This window comes from Equus caballus, chromosome 19 (genome assembly GCF_041296265.1).
Source record: "Equus caballus isolate H_3958 breed thoroughbred chromosome 19, TB-T2T, whole genome shotgun sequence".
In the NCBI taxonomy this organism is placed as follows: domain Eukaryota; kingdom Metazoa; phylum Chordata; class Mammalia; order Perissodactyla; family Equidae; genus Equus; species Equus caballus.
Window position 1 is genome coordinate 8594991 of NC_091702.1, and position 17615 is coordinate 8612605.

A 17615-nucleotide genomic window follows, 5' to 3' on the forward strand; every position below is an offset into this window, starting at 1 on the left:
AAGTGCAAAGGGCCCAGGAGCCGCTGTGGCTCATGTGGAGAAGCTCAGTCACTCAGCGAATGGATGGGGGCGTGAGCGCACACGGGCCAGAAACCAACACCAACTACCTTTGCTCCATGCACATCGCTCTGATTTTGAAGTGTTTCAGCTGAACAGACCATTTTCTTAACTAAACAAATGTCCAACTGATGCCCCCACTGATTCTGAAGGGGCCTCTTTCTCAAACTCTCAGAGCCACGCTGGCGGGCATGAGACCGCTCCTTGTCCCGATGGAGCTCCGCTGCCTCTTTCTGCCTCCAGCGTCCCTCACATGTGTGGCAATCTTCCTCTCTTTTGTCTGTGGGACACCTACCACAGCATGGCTTGATGAACAGGGCATAAGTCTGCGCCTAGGATTTGAACCTGTGAATCCTGGGCAGCCGAAATGAAACATTTGACTCAGCCACTACACCGCCGGGTAGGTTTTAATGCTTAAATATTCTTACGACATCAATGTGATGGAAAACTATGGCGCCTGTGTATTTTAGTTGGGGATATAACGCCTCCTTACTTTTCTACAGGATTCTGCAGCATTGTCTTGCGCCTTCTCAGCCTCAGCCTGGAATCAGCCTTTTCCTCAAGGAGCACTGGCTCCTTGTATGAGACCATGGCATTAAAAACGTGCATCTGTGAGCTCAGTGTGCTGGTTGCTCCGGGGTGTCCTTGCTTCTTGGCCCTCTCGGTGGCAGGATGCTTAAGTTAGGCTGGTGTGCTGACCTTACCGTGTGTACACTGTCTGCTGTATATGTGTCTATATGGAAACAGCCATGTTTAGATTAAGGTCAACGTCAGTTCAGAGCACGGCTTCCCAGTCGAACGCATGGCCACATGGAGCCCTCCAGCCCGCGCCCTGCCCTCCCCGAAGCCTGCCCCTGCAGTAGTGGAACCCTGGCTCCTGCCATCTGACGACCACTCAGTCCTTTCTCCAATCCCGGTCTAGATGCATAGGGGCCTCACAGTTATTAACCAGTAACTGTTGAGAAAGAACTTTATCAATTGGGGCTTTCTGCTTGCTCGGTGTCTTTTCCTGTAGTTGTACAGATTCCAGTCATTTCCAAAGGTCCTTAGGTCAGCACCACTTCCCCCACCACTTGCAGTGAGTTTGTTTCTTCCATTCTCAATACGGTTAGACTCTCTAGTCTCATCTGCATTCCATCCAAGGATCCACCCACCTAAATCATTTTACTAATTTGTGTAAGTCAAGATTTGCTCTTTCCACTGTAAAAATCTGGGGATTTCGTCAAAGGCAGAGAGGCAAGTATCCGCCATTAAAGCATCTCACGGATTTCCTGAACTCTTCATCCCTCTCCCCCGACCCCAGCCCTGCACAGCTCTGGGAAGCTGATCTGTGTATCAAATTGATAGCTTTGTGTTTGCAGAATGCCATATCAATGAGAGCGTACTCTACCCAGCCTTCGCAGATGCTTCTTTCTGTTAGAAAGGTGAATTTGAGATTCCTCCATGTGTTTTCATCTTGATAGCTCTTTCAGTGTTGGCACCTGATAGCATTACATTGCATGGATGTACCTCATTTGGGTGTCCTTTCATTTATGGAAGGTTATCTTTGTTCATTCAAGTTCCCTGCCTGTATAAATGAGGTGCAGTCTATATATGTGTGCTGGCTTTTTTGTTGACGTTCTATTTGAAAACATTGTGTAAATACCTAGGAAGATGGTTGAGGGATCACGTGTTAAGATGATGTTTAGCTCTGTAAGAAAGTGCCCAAGTGTCTTCCACAGTGGCCACACCACTCGGCATGGGCAGCAGTGACGACAGAGAGTCTGTGCCGTCCTACCCCCCAGCCATGAATTGATCTCGTCTATTTGTGTGTCGAGGCGTCTCACTTTGTTTCAACTTGCTTCTCTCTAATGATAAGTGATTTTGAGCATCTTCTTGCATGCTTATTGTATGCTTATACCTTCATTAGCGAGGTGTCTGTTCAGATCTTGACCCATTTTTCATTGGAATGTTTGTTTTCTTATTGTTGAATTTATGATGCTTTGTACATTTTAATACAAGCCCTTTCTTAGATAGGCTTCTTCCAAAGATTTCGCACAGTCTAGGGTTGGTCTTTTTCTTCTCTTAACAGTGATTGTCACAGAGTAGAAAATTTTAATTATAACAAAGTCCACCTTAACTGGATTTTTCTTTGAAGACTCGTTCTTTCAATGTTGAAGATAAAAGGTCATTATGAAAACTCAGGTCGTATCTTCTCCTTTGCTAGTTCTAGAATTTTGATAGTTTCGCAGTTTATGTTTACATCCATGAACAATTTTTGTGAATATTTGTGTCATGTGAAAAGTTGGCATCTTTGCTAAGTTTTTTCCATATGGTCACCCGATTGTGCCATCACCATTTGTTTAAAAGACTAACTTTTCTCCATCAAATTGCCTCTGATCTTTTGACAAAGATCAGTTGCCCATGTTTGTGAGTCTATCTGTGGACTCTGTATTCTTTTCCATTTATCTCCTGGCACATTCTTACCCCAGCATCACACTCCCTGTACCTTTCTAGATCCTGGGAATGTTCATCACCATTCTACTCACCATAGTGGAGAACTGGAAACAACCTCAACTTTCCATCAAATAGGATAGATAGGTAACTTGAGTATATTTACACAATGGAATACTACACAGCAACAAAAAGCAATAAGCTCCTGCCACCTGCAGCAACAGTGTGACTCTCCCAGACATCATGATGAGTGAAAGAGCAGGACAGAAAAGACCACCCACTAGGATCCTACTTCTATCTCTGGTGGTAGACCTCAGCATAGCCATTTCCCAGGAGAAGGGTTGTGACAAGGGAGGGGCACAAGGGGTGGAGGCATGGGAAATATTCTACATCCTGCCCTGGGCGGTGGTACACAGGTTGTATGCTGCTGACTGAGTGAAAGGTCCTGGTGACATTAGTGATGGAGTTCATTCAATACTCGGGGTGAGGAGTGGGACCCCGAGAACCAGTTCCACAGGGTGCTCTGAGGGGACTGCTCCGAGGGTGTGAGCAGTCAGTGTACTGTGCAGGGAAGAGGAGAAGAGGGAAAAAATTTGTGACCAAGTTTCATCTATGTCAAAAAAGGATACGGTGCATCTGGGTGACATAAACAAGCATCTTCAGTCACACATCAAACAAGTTCAGAGATGCTGACGTTATCTGCGTGTGGAGGGAGACGAGGACCAGGGTCGTTAACTATTCCCACAATCTCTAAGCAATGCAGCGGGGGAGGGTGAGAGCGAGCTGCCCTTCACCTCTTCCTGCTCTGCAGAGGTTCAACAGGCGTCTTCAGTCATGAGACGTGGGGACGCAAGGTCGTGTGACACAGGCTGAAGACGGCCTGCACGGCTCCTGCGCAGCACAGCGTGGGTGTTATCGGACTGACTTAACGCCTATGCAGTTTGCGGGCGAGATTCACCCACTGGGCCAGGGAGAAGGGGTCCAGAAACCTGTCCACAAGACATAAGTGACACTTGTGCAGCTGCATACTTCATATTCACGCAATTCTCTGAATGTATGTTATAACCCAATGACACATTTTAAAGTCAAAAATCAAATAACAAACACACAGCACAGAACGTTATCACTTGATATCCTAGAACACAGAAAGCATCCCCAAGTCATAGGAATGATCAACAATAAACCGGAAAAATGATGTGATTCTGAAATATAAATGTTCCAGAACCAGGAAGATCACAGGACAGGTAGAGATCGGCTTGGGACTGACCGCAGGCACAGCCTGTGACTCTGGGCGACAGCTCCCTGGACCTCACTTCCTGCTGATTAACACTGGTGTTAACAACAAGGTAATTACATCTGAATTTGTCTAATATTGTGTCTGCACATACACTTTCATCAATAATTGTTACAGCAAGTACGTCAGTCTTTTCTACAGTGACTCCCATGTTTTGAAGCGTGAGCACCTACTTCAGTTTTTCCCAGTGAAAGTCTTTTTAGTTTTAAGTAGAAACATTTTCAAGCACATGGAGAAGTAGAGAGAAAAGGGCAATAACTACCCTAATACATCCATCAACCTATTTAATAATTAACATTTTGTTATATTTGGCACATTATTTGTCTGAATTAGACTCTTTTAAAATCCATCTTATTATGGAAAGGCTGAGTATTAAAAAACAGAGGAGTAGAAAGAATTGGATCCTTCTTCATTCATTACCTGGCCCATTTCTATAAGGAGACTTTCTCTCGTCAACTGTTTGAATACCCTAAGGTAGGGTTCTTACAGAAGTCAGGATAAATGCTTGAATCTCTCTTTTCATTAACCCATTTTCCACAGACGATGTTGGTTCTCTGGCATCCTGAGCCACCAAAGGGATGTTTTCTGTTTGCCTTTTTGAATCCATGCTAGTCAATTCCTGAATACAGTCACACCTGGCATAATGACGTTTGGATCAATGACAGACCACATATACATCAGTGGTCCCAAAAGATTCGTACCGTAGAGCCTAGGTGTGAAGGAGGCTATCCCACCTAAGTTAGTGTAAGTACACTCAGTGATGTTCACACAAGGGCAACACTGGCTAAGGATGGATTTCTCAGAACGTATCCCGTCGTTAAGTGATGCATGACTGTACAAATATTTTGGTGTCTTTCAAGTCACTGTTATTACTTTTGATGCTCACATTGCTCCATCTTTGACTAATGGGAGCCTAGTCAGGTTAGATCCTAAGACCTTTTCACAAGACTCGAGTTATGGTTGATGGCTTCCTATCTTTGGATACGACAAGATTTTCAGGCTCACCTGCTACATTGCTTGTCCCAGACCTAGAGTCATCCATTTCTCCAAGGAGCCCTGGTTGCAGTTAATGAGAAATGGTGCTTGGAGTCCACAGTCTCGTCACTAGAAGCTTTCACTAGTGATGGGTTGGTCATTGTTTCTGTATTATCATAGATTTTCTCTTCCCATCATGTATGTCCAAAGTTTTAAAGACCAAGAAGAATACATAGAAACCATAAAGGAAGATCATGAAAAGATGTTATTTTTAAAATATCTAGCAAAATTGAAAAAGAAAAAATAAAAATTCTATAAATGAAAAATTAAAGGTATTCAAAAATGCAAAGTAAGTCTATACAGAGTTTAAACAGCAATTTAGTCACAGCTCAAGAAAGAACTGTGAAATGGCATTTAGACTTGGACACATCACCTGGAATATAGAGCAACGTGATAAAGAGACAAAGAGACGTTAAAAACAGGATGACTAAATGATAAGGTCCAATTTTGTATAATAAAAGTCCAAAGGAGGCTGAGAGAAAATAAGCACAAGACAGCAATTGAAGAGATAATGGCTAAGAACTTTCCATAATTGGTTGTATTTAAGAAGCCCCACAAAGCCAGATATACATAAATTAAAAATTCATCCACATCAAATAACAATAAAACTACACAACCACAAAAAAACAAAGAACAACCTTAAAAGCAATCAGCGAATAAAGCAGGTTTAGTGTGAAAGAACCATCCTTAAACTAAAGTCTTCTCAGCAGTCACAGCAGAGCCCGGGATCCCGCAGGTCATATCCGCCAAAGGAACATAACCGTCCCCTGGAGTTCTGTATACACTCACGAGAAAGAGCGAACAAACATTCTCCCAGCAGACAAATACACAGAATTTGCTACTCATAGACCTCAATGCAACACTACTTAGGTGAGAGGCAAACTGAATCCAGAAGGCAGAAGAGGTTTCCCAGAAGCCATGGTGGAGAAGAGGAGCTTGCTACACGGGATAAATCAAAACAGGACTGGACCATGAGAAACAAAAACAGAGAGCACCACCAGTCCAGTGTGGTTTTTGATGAGATACGTTTCAAAATGGTAGAACTAGAATGGTAGCCAACAATAATGATAAATGGCAGGAGCAATAAAGGCACTCCAGCATGCTCAGCCTGTAGAATGGTTTGGGGGGAGGCCAGAATTATTGATTACCTTTAGATCTGTTACCTGAAGTGCAAATGTTAAAACTTTAACAGTGCTACTGAAAATGTGGAGACAGAATAGTTAACCTCTAAGCTAATACAGCCGGAGAGAAGTAGGCATAAGTAGTCCTTCAGTAATATAATAGGAGATAGAAAAAAGAAAAGTTATTTAAAAAGAGCAATGGTAAATAGAGAATAAAATGGAAGAAGAATTCAAAAATATTAAAGGTCACAATAAATGTGAATGGATAAAACTAGTTAGTTAAAAGGCAGTAATTATAAAGATTAAAAACTCCAGGCCTATTTTGTTTATAACAGACACATGTGAAATATAACACCATGGAAAATTTGGAAGTAAAGATATAGGAAAAGATAGACCAGAGAAGTACTAATCAAATAAAAGCGACACAGCAATATTTGTCTTAGGCAAATCTGAAGCTGTATATAGTTGAATGGAGTCAACAAGCCAGCCTCAAAATGTATAATGAAAAAGCAGACAGATTACAAGGAGAAATGGAAAATCCATGATTACATTAGATTTTTAAAGCCTCTCTTAGAAACAGAAATATTGAATGAAAAATATTCATCATGATAGAAGATTTGACATCAGGTAACAAGCTTAATCTAATTGACATATGTAGAACTCTAGACTCAATACTTAGTGCATATACATTATTTTCAAACACACATGTAATTTCTACAAAAATTAACCATGCATTAGCTCATAAAGAAAACTTCAAACATACGAGAGTCAATAGGACACAGATCACTTTCTTTGACAGCAGTGCACCAAAACCAGAGATCAATAACAAAGATAATTGACCTTATTCCAAGTATTTGGAAAGTGAAACACATACATATACACCAATCAAAACGTGTCTAGGGGCCGGCTCCGTGGCTGAGAGGTTAAGTTCACGCGCTCTGCTGCGGCGGCCCAGGGTTCGGATCCTGGTTGCGGACATGGCACCGCTCGTCAGGCCACGTTGAGGCGGCGTCCCACATCCCACAACTAGAACGACCTGCAACTAAGATCTACAACTGTGTACAGGGGGGCGGGGTTGGGGAGATAAAGCAGAAAAAAAAAAAAAGATTGGCAACAGTTGTTAGCCCAGGTGCCAGTCTGAAAAACAAAACCAAACCAAACCAAAACGTGTCTAAATAATTTTATATCATAAAATCATATACAGTTTATAGACTATTTTGGAATGGATAACACAAAACTGAAAACAAAATGTGTGCACCAGTGACAGCAGGAATTGGAGGGAAAATGTCCCCCTGTGTGGATATAACAGAAGAGAAGGATGATTGAAAATGACAGAGATAACCTTTCAAAAGAAGAAAGGAGAACTGGAAACAGAACAATAGTATAAGCTCTAGGAAAGCAGAAAAAAGGGACACACTTAATGACATAGAAAACAAAGATAAAAGAGATCTACAAAAGAAAAATGCAACAAAATTCTTTCATAAAGAAAGAGAAAATATGAATAGCACTGTAACCATGGAGGAGAGTGAATCAAGTGTCAGGTTTCTGATGAAAGAGCACCACACTCCAATGATAGTTAGACAAGTTCCAACCACTGTTGGGAAAACAATCACCTCTTATCCATAAGCTGTCCTAGGAACAGACCAAGAAGGAACCTCCCTAACTCACTTTATGAGGCTAACAGTATAGCTTTGAAATGAAAACTAAACAAAGACAGTTGGAGAACGGAAAATTAGAGACCAACGTTGTTATGAACATGGCCCTATAATTGGGCTAAAATCTGAAACGAAATCTTAGTAAATGGGATCCAACATTGTATTTTAACAAAGCATCCAAGTCATGGAGGATTTACCTTAACTATTCAGGATGGCTTAACGACATGAAATCCACTAACATAAGCGCATTACACTAGGAACCCGGGCGGGTAGGGAATCAGCACCAAATGAACAAGTGCTCACACCTACAGATGGGGAGGAAAAGTGCGAAAAATTAACCAGCAAACATTTTACCAAACTTGCAGTACAGGGAAATGGTAAAATGATAAAACGCATCAAACAAAATGTTGCCGTAAACTTCTTGATCAGTGGTGAAAGCAAAAGTTATTCTCCTTAAAGTTAAAAGAAGCCCCAAGGACACTTGGAATCACCACTTTTGCTCATCATTGTAGTGGAGGTGCTAGCCAACAAACGAAGAAAAATAGAAGAAGTAGAACGCATAAGAACTGTAAAGGGAAAAACAAGATTCACTGTCATTTTCAGGTGATTGTTCTCTTAGAAGCTCTATGAAGCCAATCCTCAAACTGTTAGAACTAACAAAAATGGAGCAAGGTTGCTGCAGTCAAAATCAAAATACAGAAATCAATAGCACTCATTTATTACTGAAAAGATAACACCAACTAGAACTTTTAAAAAAGATACAATTCCACAGATAAAACAAGAATGGCTGGGAGCTGGAACTTGTAGAAGCTGAGTAATAGACACGCGTGTTCATTATTCCAGTCTGTCTCCCTCCGCATAAACCTAAAATTTTCTATTTTTAAAAGTTAAAATCTAAAATAGATCGTGACCCACTCAGAATAACAACAAATCTATCAGGTACTTAGGATACCTCGAAATGTATCTTACAAAGATGTGCAAGAATTTTAGAGAGGAAATTATTTAAAACTCATTGAGTAACATTAAAGGAAACATATAAATAAAGAAATGACCATATTCATGACATGAAGCTTTTTTAAAAGTTTTTTGGTGAGGAAGATTGGCCCTGAGCTAACATCCGTTGACAATGTTTGTCTTTCTTTTCCTCCCAAAGCCCCAGTACATAGTTGTATATGCTAGTTGTAGGTCATTCTAGTTCTTCTATATGGGATGCTGCCACAGCACAGCCTGATGAGCAGTGTGTAGGTCCACGCCCAGGATCTGAAGTGGCAAACCCTGGGCTGCTGAAGTGCAGCACGTGAACTTAACCACTCAGCCACGGGGCGAGCCCTGACATGAAGCTTTGATGTTATGAGGATGTAGTTTTCCCCCAAATTATAAGTTCCCATAGGGTATTATGGAGAACTCAGCAAGAAGATTCTAAAGTTCATACGAAATTCTATCAGTTCAAGAATAGTGAAGACAATTTTAAAGAGGAGGAAGGGAGAGGAGGAAGGGAAATGAACTTTTTTCAGCACTTAGCCCAGGCCAGGTGCTGGTCGCGGCCCTTTCCCTGTATGACCTCACTAATCCTCCCGGCAGCCCTGTGGGGCAGATACCAGTATCATTGCCATTTCCTAGAGGGAGACACTGGGGGAAAGATGACATCATTTGTCTGAGGTTTAGGGGGACCGATCTTTACTGTGTGCCCAGCACTGATGGGGTCCTGGGACATGGGATTCTCAGTGCTCACACCGGGGAAGTCCCCACAACACAGCCTGGTTAATCACCTCCCCAAGGCCCCATGTCAGGAACCAGCTGGCAGAGCTGATATGCAAAGCCTGGCAAGCTGACCTCGGTGCCTGTCCTCGACACAACAACGCATCTAAACCCTTAAGGCTTAGGTTAAATTACAGAACACTGAAACCACTGATACTGGGCAGGGCATAAGTCAATAGTCCAACAGAACTAGGAACCCAGAAGCACACCTGTCTATACTTGGTATTATCAGTGGGGGAAGGACTCAACAAATGTCACTAGGATGACTGGTCATCTCACCTATGTGGGGGAAAATAGATGCTGACCCCATGCAATAAACAATAAATTCCAGTTATACTAAACGTGAGCAGCGAAAAGTTAAAATTTAGAAGAAATGATAAAAAATCTCTTTTGGAGCTTAGGAAAGAGAGTAGGATATCTTGAACCAAATTTAAAAAGAAAAATGGGCAAATGATGAGAATAAGTAACTCAAAGAAGAAACACAAAGAACAATATAAACACAGAGTCTGCGAGTCTCCAGTAATAGGAAAATGACAGTGGGGACAATGAAATATTTCAGTTCAGCTTGGCGCCACTTAGGCTGAAAATGTCACGTTAGAAAAAACGTGGGTAACCAGAACCAGCAGGCATCTAAATTGGTACAAGCAACTTAGAAAGCAACAGAGCAAAATACATTAAAGGAGAAAATGGGCTACAACTCAACCACTCATTTATAACAGACTCCCCAGAGCTCACGCCGGTGTGTACACAGAGAGGTGCAAGTATCCTCCACCACAGCAACACCACAAAGTTGGGGAAAACAGATGTTTATCACCAGAGGAGTGCACACTTTATGGCTTAGTCATTCAGTTAAAAGGAATGAAGCGGGGCCGCCCCAGTGGTGCAGCAGTTAAGTTCGCATGTTCCACTTCAGCGGCCTGGGTTCACTGGTTTGGATCCTGGGGAGAGGACATGACATGGCTTGACAAGCCATGCTGGGGTAGGTGTCCCACATATAAAGTAGAGGAAGATGGACATGGATGTTAGCTCAGGGTCAGTCTTCCTCAGCAAAAAGAGAAGGATTGGCAGCAGATGTTAGTTCAGGGCTAATCTTCAAAAAAAAAAAAAAAAGGAACAAAGCAAGTGCATATATCAACATGAATAAGTCTTTAAAAACATATCGATTTAAAAAAAACAAGTGGCAAAGGCTGTTGTTGTATATAGTAGGGTACATTTACATAATATTTAAATACAAGAACAATATCAAGTATTGATTAGGGCTCTGCATATGCACATGAACCCTCCAACTTAGGAGCAGTGGTTGCTTCTGCAGGAGGAGGAATCAAATGGGGAGGGAGACAGGGATTCTGATAAATAGATCTTTAACATTTCACGGCTTAAGTTTTAGTACTTCTGAAGCGTATATTTAGTAAAATCTGGTTGGCAAGAACATGTGTATAACAGTTAGTGTCGTTTTTTCAACTTCTAAAATATTTCACATTTTATGAGACAATGGGAGATGGGGACCAAAATTGTTTTTCAATCATCTTTTCCATGATAATATCTCAAATTATACTGAAATTGGCTGGAAAAATGATTTTAGTTCAGAAGTTCCTTGGCATGCCTCACTTCAGGAACGCATCGTGGGCGCAGCTGCACTCTGAGAGTTAACACAGACTCTGATTCCAGTGCGGGCGCCCAAGATCACTGCCAAAACCCAGGATTTAAAAGACAAAAGCAAAAGAGCCAAACCAGGTTCTCAGATGACATTCAGATACATGTGAGCATAGACCTCATGAGAAATGCTTAAATCCTATCCTGGCTTTAATTACAAATACAGCAAAACACAAAACGAGGAATCTTTTGGTCAAGCTGCAGGGCGGCACTCAGCACGGCCCACGGAGGGATGGCGTGGCAGGGTCCCTCAGCAGTCCCCAGAGTGGCCCATTGAGACTGCCCCAGCGGCCCCAGCTCCCAAAAGCAGGTGAACGGCCGGAAGGTCCAGGGTGAGTCCGAGGAGATGGCCTGAATTTTTAAGCAGTTGCCTGGAAGCTGAGCTCATAATGTAGCCTTGGGATGACATGAAAGCTTAAAGGATAAAAAAATATCAATATGATGCTGAATTATTTGGCTTCTCCATCCCATCTAGCAATTGGAGGCAAGGTATTCTGGGCATTAAACAAAGCACAAGGAAGCCGAATGAAGAATGAGCTGGAGGAAGTGTGAGGATGGAAACGGCAGCCTGTCACAAAGCGTGAGATTCAGTGCACACAGTTCAAATGACAAAGTTTATCACAACCACCTTGCCATTCTATTTAAAACCCAATGAAATTACAATCTCATTGCTATAGACATGATAAGTATCCCAAAGATAGAGTACAAGATTACAAAATGTCTACCACGGCCTGTTAAGACCCCATCTGCGTCATGACACAGGCTGGGGAGCGCCTGCACCTGCCTCTTAGCAGAGGCTCACCCGCCGAAGCCGACGTCCCTCCTTTGCACGGCGAGGGCACTAACAGGACAGGCTGCGGGACTCCTCCGCCAGGACTGTGAGACCGTGCCGCCAAGGTCTGTAGACAGCTCCCGGCAGGGAAGCAATCAGTACACGCCTTTTTAAGTAACAAGTGCTGGGATAAGAACGTTAAGTTTAATAAAATACTAAACACACAGAGAGAAACAGCTACGGAGACTGTTTCCTAAAACATTGTGTCTAGATTATATCTGCTTCACTTTCTCCATGGCAGAGAGCTGATAATTAGAAAACTGAACAGATTACGGAGCTGGTTAGTACAGCTCCGGGGGTCACAGGGCCCCAGGGCCAGCCATTTGGTACAGAAGAAACATCGGAAAATGTTTCTCTCACCGGTCTTGGTAAATCATACTGTAGGAACAATTTAGCTTAAAAGGCCTCTGGAACACATTCTGATACAAAACAAAATTTTTTGGCAACTGTAATGAGTTCATTACAGCATCATCTATGCCAGGAAGAAAAACGCTCAGCTTCTTTAGGTGATGTAGTTGCATTCCTTAAAAGAGCCTTTACTTTCCGCAGCTGTAACATCTATCCAATTAGGTCTATGTTAACTGTATTTATAGATTTTTAAAAGAAAGCTTTGAAGCATTTAAAAATGGATGTGATGTTTGTTTCCACAGGCAGGAACAGAAAGAGCAGAATGAGAAGTGAGAGAAGGAACCGCGTCCGTCTGGGGAGCACGGTCACAACAGCAGGGCTGATCGCTCACGGACACGGCGGACCCTCAGGGTCGTCTGCACGCCCTCCTGAGATCCTACCGTAAGGAATCCTAATAATCACCGTAAAACACTCAAAGAGTTGGAGAGAAGAGAGAGCGACCGAGCTTTGGAAGACGGAAGAGGTTGTCCACTCAGCAGAGGAGAGCAAGCAGGAACCCCGTCTCCCGGTGGGGGGCCATCAGCAGGGTGAGATGGCTGAGCAGCATCCCAGAAAGGCTTGGGAATGGCAGACTGGGGGCATCTCTGGGGCCAGCACAGGCTGGGCTTAGGGGCCGTCCAAGTAGAAGCAGAGCCCCAGGTCCCTTGCCAAGCCAGCAGAGCTGGCCGACTGACCCCGTGTCCCACAGACTAGGAGATGTACTTTCTGGAGACTCTGAGGCAGGGAAGATCTGTACTCAGGGACCCCAGTCATAGCTCGAGGGAGGGTGGGAGCAAGGTGCCCACCAGGAAACGGAAGGATTAAAGAACAACCACAAAGCACACTCAAGGGTGAGACATCCACCTGAACTCTGATCCCGTCAGCTCACAGGTCCTGCATCCAGCTTAAATCCTCAGCAGGAGGCTTCAGGGTTCTTCTTTGGGGAACCAGACCAGGCTAAGAAAACACAGAAGGTCAGCGATGCATGAAGGTCCCTGTGCCAAATGTGTGCTTCTGAAGCACAGACAACTTTCGATCAGCTCCTCGGTGTCTCCTTAAATATAAACAGAGAGCCGAAATTCAGACGTTTGGAAAAGTCACGGCGGGGGGGGGGGGCGGGGGGAGGAAACTCAGAGCTACTAGTGAGAATGAAGTCAGCAAAAGAATGCCTAAAAAATAAAAATGAACGACTCCAAGAGTTTAGAGAATTCTTGCACCCAGGAAAATGAATAGAACACTAAAAAAAGAAACATTCACAGAACAAGAATATCTCTTGGAAATTAAATATCTGGTAGCAGAAGCAAATAACCTGAATAGCAGGGTTGGGAAAGGAAATTAAAGAAACTCTCCCAGAAAGTAGAACAAAAATGCAAAGATGAAAAAGACGTAAGAAAATTAGAGGATGCTGTCAGGGATCTGGGACATCCAGCTGATAGCAGTGTCAGAAAAAGCAGGATAAGGACAGTGAGGAAGAAGTAACTGAAGAAATAATACATGGAATTATCCCGGCACCTTACAGCGTGAGCTTTCACAGGAAGGGCCGCAGAGTGCCCAGCACAGCACTGACAAGCACTTAGCTAAAGCACACCATCAGGAAATGTGGAAATACCAGGGATCGAAAGAGGAGAAAAGCTTCCAGAAGAAACAAACAGGCTAATTCCAAGGATTGGCAGAGTGCCACCCGCTTCTCAAGCAGCAATGGGCCTAGAGACCATGAAGAGATGTCATAAAATACTGAGGAAATGCGACTTCCACCTTGGAATTTTATACCTAAACAAACCAGCTGTCAAGGGTGCAACACATAGACATATTTGCATGCAAAGTATAGCAGACACACATCCCAACCTTCTTTCTTACTCGCAGAACCCTGTTTTGTTTGAAACAACAATGTGTACAGCTATTTCCTTTCCTATCTTCCCATGTGGGTAGCAGTGGCCCTGTGCCACAGTAAGGCCAAGAGAAAAATCTGCTACGAAGGTTTCTGGAAATGTTCTTATTCTCCCGATAAAATAGATTTCACTGACTCTGATTTTTGCCTCTTCTGCCCTATTACTGCCTGGAATACAGATATAATGCCAAGGGCCACAGCAGCCATCATGACACCAGGAGTCAGTAAGCATAAAGGCAAAAGTCAACATGTAAGTATGGCAGATACAAACAAAAGTAAGATCCTGGGTCCCTGCTATTATCAGATCCTGACTCACTACACCAGCTTCCACACTGCTTACTTCACAACTGCTTCTCACGTAAAGGCAAAGAAAAAAAGGAATGAAAATTGCTGTAGTCAGGTTTTCTATTATTTCCATTCGAAGTCATTCCAAACAAGTTATGAAAAATTTTATCTCCCACACACTTCACACCTCAGGTAGTTACTAGAAGATGTGCTCCACAAAATTAAGGAATAAACTAAGAAAAAGAAAATTATGATGCTCAGAAAACAGGTGATGCAACTCAGAAAGGACACAGAGGCATTCCTAGCACCTCGGAGAAAGGGCAGTCCAGAGAGGGCAGCCGTATGGCATGCCTGAAAGTCCCCGTTTTATATTGGAGCAGGTGGATAAAGGGCTCCAGGAGAGAGACCGCCAAGGAAAACAGATAATGGGTAATTCCCTGTGTGTCTGATCACACTGAAAAGAGTTTAACAATTCTCCCAGAAAGTGCAGAGGTAAAGATTGGGACACAGGAAACAAAGCCAAACAGGAACAAAAACAAAAACAGAAAGCAATTATTAACTGTAGGAAAAACAACAAGTTGTAAGAGGGATGAAATAGAATTATAGGACACTGCAGCTCAACTGTGAACAGTACGTGCAAAGTGTTCAAGTGCAAACATGGGACTTTGTTTTTTAAATTGTGGCAATATTACTCTGGAAAGTTGGAAAGAAGAGAAGCCAGTGTGGCTGGAGGAGAATGAGCAAGGGGGAGAATGGTCAGAAAGCAGATCATAGAGGAGAACAGAGACTGGGTTATCCAGAGGTTTGGATCACCCTAAGAACCACAGAAAGCCACCGGGGAGTTTTAAACAAGAAACCGGCAGGAGTCAACTCATGATGGACAATGATGACGCTGGCTGTGGTGCTGGCAAGAATGCGCTGGGCAGGGCAAGAGAGAAAGCCAGCAGACCAGTTAAGAGGATACGACAACAGGGGTAAGAGGCTTCTGCAGAAGAGAGGAAAAGGAAAAAAACGTGGCCAAGATGGGAGAAATGGGGGCAGGTGGGTAGATAGAACACATTTTGGAGGTTAGTGCCTTACAGGGGGAAAGGGGAGCCTCCCAGGGTTGGCTTTCCAGGTGTTATGAGGCATCTTGAGGAGGCAGAGGACGTTGTTACTGAGGTGTGAATTCTGGGGGAGGAACGGGTTCAGGAATGGAGGGTCTGGAATCCAGTGTTCTGTTTTGGACCTGTTAGGACTGAGATGCCACTGAAGGGCACCAGGCAGGCGAATGTTCTGGACTCAGGGTAACACACAGAGAGACAAACCCAGGAATGTGCTCTGCCTTCAACAAGTAGCCTCCTCCCTTGTCTCTGGCCAACATGAAGAATCTCTCATGAAATGCTTGGATTCTGAAATAATCTCAGTGATACAATCTGGTGCACTGACTAGGAGCTGATACTGAGAATCCAAGTGAATCCCGGGATGTCACAAACTGTGACCCACTCAAAACGTTTAGGCCTAACTGGTTTTCTATTTCGACTCATATTTATCCTAAGGGAAAGCTCTCTCCACCAAAGCTGCAGTCGTAAATTAATAAAGTCCCCCTCTATGAAATAATTTCCCATTATTAGCTTGATTTAGTAAACATTGGCTCTAACAGATAATACCGTCCAGGGTCAGTGGACTTCTGTTTACACGGAGAGCTTGTGCCCGGTTGGAGATCCCTCAGGCACACTCTGAGATTCAGTTCCAGGTTTTGAAAAGGTCTCTCTGAAAACACTTTCAAAAGGACCAATTTGTAGAAAAGTCTTTCAAAACACTTTGGACTACCACTATTTCCATTTGCAGCTCATCGACTTCTTTGATGGCCAGCGGTATTCTTTCTTGGCCTTCTTACTGCTCCTTCATTACTTTGTGCAAGTCTTACTTAATCATTAATTCCCAAATGAGTCTTCACTGCCCTGTGGATTTTAATGAGAGCTGGGTTTTAGCCACATTACTGTACGTGTGGTGGGGGCGGAGGGCAGCAATGGCAATTGCAAAATAAAATGTACCATAAAGTGGTACAGTTCGCGACTGAGGCCTGTCGTTGAAAAATAAACGCCTGTTACATAGAATCACAGAAATTGAGAGTTGGAGGCCAAAGCAAGTCATTCGTAGGTAGACCGACAGCGCCTCTAGCGGCAGAAAGGCGATGGCGGCGGTGGCGGAGATCCAGAGAAGCTTCTGAACTTTTAAAAAGGCACCTGCTGGGTCAGTGCTCATTATGCAAAAAGAAAGGATCCACGGGTGCCCAATTTTAAGGAGATACAACTCGGGAAAATTTAGATCTATAAAATAGCTATAATAGCCACACTTTAGTTTAATTTCGAAATGAGCTGTCGCTTTACACAAGGCTGATTTGACTTTATAGGTGAGAAACTGATGGCGTGGAGGGAGGCGTGAAAAATCTGCTAAATTTGGCCGCCACAGACAACTAGGGAGCAATTCGGAATTTAAAAAAGAGAAAGAAAAACTAAAGAAGTCGACCAAAGTGTCTATTTTACAAATAGAGAGCGTGGAACACACCTGGCATACCTGCGGAGAAGGGGACTGCTCACCTGCGTGGCTACTGCGCGTCCCCCAGGTGTATCTCTGGGGGAGACAGGGGTGGAAAGGAAACTTCCAGAGGGCCGACCCAGAGCCTGGGGGGCGGGGCGTTCACTCAGGGACAGGGTCAGTAAGATGACCCGAGGAGCATCAGCCAGGGCAACACTATAACTGTCAAGACATAGACAGACACCCTAGCGAATGACCCCCAGGGGGAGGGTTGGGAGGCGATGGGGCAGCAGCCTCGAGGCTGTGCCATCCGGCTACCCGCAGGCAGCTTCTGGGCCCGACCCAAGCGCTCCTTCTCCCGCCGGGAATTGGCATCTGGTGGGGGGCTGTCCCCTCCGCCAGGAGCCTCAGGACCCCCAGCTGCGCCCCAGTGCGCCCCCTCGCGGGGCAGCCCCGCCACTTGGCGTCGCCCCAGTGCTGCGAGTGGTGCCCCTCGGGGCGAGGTCCCCAGCAGCGGCCGATCCCGGGCGGCGGGCGGGAGAGGAGAGCTGGGCGCCGGCGGGGAGCCGCCTGGGCTCGGCGACTTACCTCGGGCGGCGCGCTCGCTGCCCTCGTCCCTGGCCTTCAGTGCCGCAGCTTGCGGGCGGGGAGCGGGCGTGGGACCGAGGGATTCCCTGCTGCAGGGAGTCAACTCCAA